The following is a 5,141-nucleotide window of genomic DNA, read 5'->3' as shown; positions in this document are numbered from 1 at the left end:
CCTGTGGGAGAAAGAAAAGTTACCATACCGCAGGATTAGAACATAAAACACCTCTTCGCCCCCCCCATTCGCCCCACCACTTTGTCCAAACGTTCTTTTTCATAATCCACTCATTCCAGTTTTTCTTCTACAATAAAAGTCCACGCTTCATCCGCCGTCTCAAAGTAGTGGTGCCTCCCTTGATATGTGACCCACAGTCTTGCCGGTTGCAGCATTCCAAATTTTATCTTCCTTTTGTGAGGTACCGCCTTGGCCCGATTAAAGCTCGCCCTCCTTCTCGCCACCTCCGCACTCCAGTCTTGATAAACGCGGATCACCGCGTTCTCCCATTTACTGCATCGAGTTTTCTTCGCCCATCTAAGGACCATTTCTCTATCCTTAAAACGGAGGAATCTCACCACTATGGCTCTGGGAGTTTCTCCTGCTCTCGATCCTCGCACCATAACTCGGTACGCTCCCTCCACCTCCAACGGACCCGTCGGGGCCTCCGCTCCCATTAACGAATGCAGCATCGTGCTCACATATGCCCCGACGTCCGCCCCCTCCACACCTTCAGGAAGGCCAAGAATCCTCAGGTTGTTCCTCCTTGCGTTGTTTTCCAGTGCCTCCAACCTCTCCACACATCGTTTCTGGTGTGCCTCCTGTATCTCCGACTTCACCACCAGGCCCTGTATATCGTTCTCATTCTCGGCTGTTTTCGCCTTCACGACCCGAAGCTCCTGCTCCTGGGTCTTTTGTTCCTCCTTTAGCCCTTCGATCGCCTGTAGTATCGGGGCCAACAACTCTTTCTTCATTTCCTTTTTTATCTCCTCCACGCAGCATTTCAAGAACTCTTGTTGTTCAGGGCCCCATATGAAACTGCCACCTTCCGACGCCATCTTGGTTTTTGCTTGCCTTCCTTGCCGTTGTTCCAAAGGATCCGCTGCAATCCGGCCACTTTCCTCTCCTTTTTCCATCCGTGTCCAGGGGGAACACCCTCCTGGTTTACCGCACGGTGTTTTTAGCCGTTAAAATTGCCGTTGGGGCTCCTATCAAGAGCCCAAAAGTCCGTTTCACAGGGAGCTGCCGAAACGTGCGACTCAGCTGGTCATCGCCGCACCCGGAAGTCCCAACAATAGATTGTTATGGTAAAATAACAAGGCCTTATTTACGAAACGACCGCATGCAGTTTTGGCTGAAAGTTGAGGTCGGAGAGCAGTTACTACCACTGCTGATTCCTACTCAAGTCTGTGCTTTTACAGGAAATCAGTTCAGTATTTATACATCATCATTATCAAGATTGTGTGACTACAGCTTAGTCAGAAATTCGATCGGAAGTAGAAACGTAAGCAATGTCATGAAACAGGCATGACCTGTTGATCTTCTCGGACTCTTTGTCTCATCCCTCATACCATTATCTTGTCCTTTGATAGAACATTAAAAGGTTGGAGGAGACTCATCCATTCCTTATCTTGTCTTAATCATACCACCCTGGGTTATGACGAGTTAGCCTTATCAGAAATTACAGAGGTCAGGCATTTTGGAACAGCTTGACCTTCTCTGATCTTATTCATGCTTTAGGTTATGCGGAGTCAGCCTTCTTGGTCTTACAAAGGGGTCTGGTACATTGAAATGGCTAGGTCAGCTTTTCTTACATTGTACCAAATAGTTGACCAGTTTTGCCGTCATGCCATTACTTAATTCGTACAACATCACATTCCCTCCTTTTGTCATATCATGACAAATAGTCAAATAGGTGTATCCATGACTCGATTGGAAATGCATTTACACAAGCAACCAAGCAATCCCATCCCTAGTAGCATTAGTAGTAGTAGGATGAAGGCCTTAAAGATCCAATCAAATAATCCTAGCCAACCCGGCAGGTTATAGTCGTGAAATTCACTGCCAATCTCTTGAATTTGATCAGCCTGTCTCTTAATGTGGTTGGCCAGGTTGGTGATATTTTCAGAACCATCTGGAATATAAGTACAGCACTCCTGACCTACAATAGCGCACGTTCCTCCCTGCGAGGCAAACAGATAATCCAAAGCCAGTCGATTTTGTAATGCCACGGTCCGGACAGCCACCAGCTCAGCTGAGACCTCGGCCAGTGCCTGTCCAGTTTCCCTGGCTTCTGCTGCCGTCACGTTCGCCAGTTGTTCCAATGCTGGGCCATGTGGATCAGTTTGTTGGCTGCCTTGCCTGTTCCATACAATGGAAAGGCCATCATGAAGAACTGTTCCGTGTTAGTAATAGTCCTTTTGGCTCGCGAGGGGGAGTGCTTAAGGGAGGGTAGGTGATGCATTTGGGGTACAACATATCCCAGAAAGCAGGATCCTTTCCAACCAATAGGGAGCCACGGGTATGCTTTAGTGCCGCATATGAAATATGTTCCATTATAGGCCATAAAACATCAGCTAATGTCATCCAGGGGATTGGGGATGTCTGTCCCCATGAACTATTAGAGGTTATATTCCATACCCTGGACCAATCACAGTTAAACATGCCCTTGTTGGATATGCTTGGTACCGGTCCTTGCCAGTCAACTGTAAGGTTGCACCTACTTTGCCCCATCAACTTTCCTTTCCCTGATTTATTAAAACACATGGAACCTTGAACATTATTCGAGTGGACAGTGAGGGAGGGTGGAGTCAAGGCTTGATTATAAGCAGGCTGATACGAAGCCGAAAGTTTAGTCATGTCATAGCCAGCAGATCTCCATATTTCCATATCTCCCCTATCCCCTGATCCCTGTTTGATTTTGTCGTAAAATCCATTCAACTGTCTCTGCGATATGAAAGGGGAGGGATTGGAGAGGTATTCCTTCCCTCGAATGGACGGGGATGTGTGTACAAACCCAACACTTGCTTACATTCAATTTTTCAGCATAAAGATATGACATATATAAATAGGTATTGGCATGCAGTTCCCGGGTAGTTCGTTTTTTTTAATACCAAGTGGCCATTAAGGCTAAATAGTCCAGAGAGTCCAAAATTTATAATGAAGATCTTCATCCTGTGTTCTCGTCTGGGTTGGAGACTATCTTCTTGCAATCGGATAGATGTATCCTACTTGAACGTCCTTCAAGCTTGACAGAAGTCGGTGTAGTCAATAGTACTAGGAAAGGTCCGCTTGAAAATGAATGAAATGAAATGAAATGAATGAAAAATGAAATGAAAATCGCTTATTGTCACAAGTAGGCTTCAATGAAGTTACTGTGAAAAGCCCCTAGTCGCCACATTCCGGCGCCTGTCGGGGAGGCTGGTATGGGAATCGAACTGCTGCTGGCCTGCCTTGGTCTGCTTTCAAAGCCAGCGATTTAGCCCAGTGTGCTAAACCAGCCCCTGCTTCAGCATTGTCCTAGTTTCTTTCTGTCCCAGTTCTTTACCAATATGTAGTCTCCGGGTTCGATCACTGGATATCGAGGGATGGCTGTCCCTGCTGTCACTGGGAGATGTGCCTGTTTCACCTGTGAGTGGAGAAACTTCAGAGAAAGTGTTAATTGCTTCAAATAGTTCTGCATCTGTTCCCCCATCACATGGAGGTCTACTCCCTCCAGGGGGTTTTCATGGGCATCCCAGGGAGTCCTCATTGGCCGACCAGAGACTATCTCTGCAGCTGACAGTCCGATCCGCGAGTGTGGAGTCACCCGCATGTGAAACAGTGCCAAGGGTAATACCTTTAGCCAATTTAACCCAGTTTCTTCAGTTCATTTAGATAATTTTCTTTTTAAAGTCCCGTTGGCTCTTTCCACAATTCCTGCTGCCTGCGGGTGATACGCGCAGTGCACTTGTTGTTTAATTACGAGTGCTTTGCACAATTCAATATTGATCCAAGCCCCAAAATGTGGTCCATTGTCTGAGCTCACCATTTTGGGTACCCCAAAACGAGGAATAACTTCTGTTAACAACAACTTCACCACTGTGTGTGCTGTACAATTCGTGGTGGGGAAGGCTTCACTCCATTTACTAAACACATCGATTATTACTAAACAATATTTATAGCACTGTACTTTTGGCAATTCAATAAAATCAAGCTATATCCAGGCAAAAGGGCCATCTGGCAAGTGAGTGGTTCCTGGAGAGCATTTAATGCCTTTACCCTTATTATGTTTCATGCAAATGAGGCATCAATCCAGCTGCGTTTGCGCTGCTGTATTCAAATCTGGGTGCCACCAAGTTTTCAGGAGTAGCTGTACCATTCCCTCCTTGCCAAGATGGGTACAAGAATGCAAACAATCAATAAGTATCGGCAATAAAGAATTCGTAATACAAACTTGACCAACTGGAGTAAGCCAGAGGTCCCGTGTCAAGGAGTGCGAACACCCCATTGACTTCCATAGCGCGCGCTCAGAATCAGAGGCGTCCCTCTGTAAATTTTGAACCTCAGTTATCTCTGGCATGCCCTTCGTTCCTAATGCAGGTACCTGATTTAGAGCCTGATTAGCCCCACTGGGAACAATCAAAGAGGCTGATGTAGCCGCAGCTTTATCAGCACGGGCATTCCCTAATTGAACAGGAGTGTCCCCTTTTGTGTGCGCAGCACATTCTATAATTGCCAATTGACGATGAAGCTGAATAGCATCGAGGAGATTTTTAACCCAAAGAGCGTTTTGAATGGGAACTCCCACAGAGGTGAAAAAGCCTCGTTGTTGCCAGAGGCGGCCAAAATCGTGGGTCAAAGACATACCTAGAATTTTTTTAATTTAATTAAAAAAAAAAAAAAAAATTTTTATGACTTTTTCTGAGTTACCAAGCCAGGGCTCAGAGTGTGGGTCAGGGGCGAACCCCCAATCCAGCTCCTCACCTGCTCCAAAAAAACAATTCAAACCGAATCCAATTCATGGTCCCCCTCAAGAGAGACATACCAGATCTGAACCAAAGGCTCAATCTACATTACACTTGATCTTAGCCAAAAGGCCGAGAAGCGATGACATACCTAGAATTGGTGTAAACGTTTGCACTTTTATCTGCGGCCAAAATACATGCTCGAGTAAGGGCGAATAGCTCGGCTTTTTGTGCAGAGACAGGGGTCTGGAAGGCTGCTGCTTCCCGAACGTCAGTATCTGTTACAACGGCATATCCTGACTGTGGGATGCCAGTGAGAGAAATGGAGGAAATGTCATCAACATAAAAAATGAGATCTGGATTGTCAATAGGCCG

The 5,141-nt window shown here is 46.2% G+C and overlaps 1 non-coding gene across 1 annotated transcript; it reads right to left on the bottom strand.

Moving 5' to 3' along the window:
* Positions 1-4,714: 4,714 nt before the first annotated feature.
* Positions 4,715-4,910, bottom strand: LOC140427558 (U2 spliceosomal RNA). The gene has a single exon (XR_011948565.1). It is a non-coding gene; the product is annotated as a U2 spliceosomal RNA (small nuclear RNA).
* Between the last annotated feature and the right edge of the window lie 231 nt (positions 4,911-5,141).

The sequence above is a fragment of the Scyliorhinus torazame genome, chromosome 7, assembly GCF_047496885.1.
Source record: "Scyliorhinus torazame isolate Kashiwa2021f chromosome 7, sScyTor2.1, whole genome shotgun sequence".
Classification (NCBI taxonomy): domain Eukaryota; kingdom Metazoa; phylum Chordata; class Chondrichthyes; order Carcharhiniformes; family Scyliorhinidae; genus Scyliorhinus; species Scyliorhinus torazame.
This window is presented reverse-complemented; position numbering and strand designations above follow the sequence as displayed.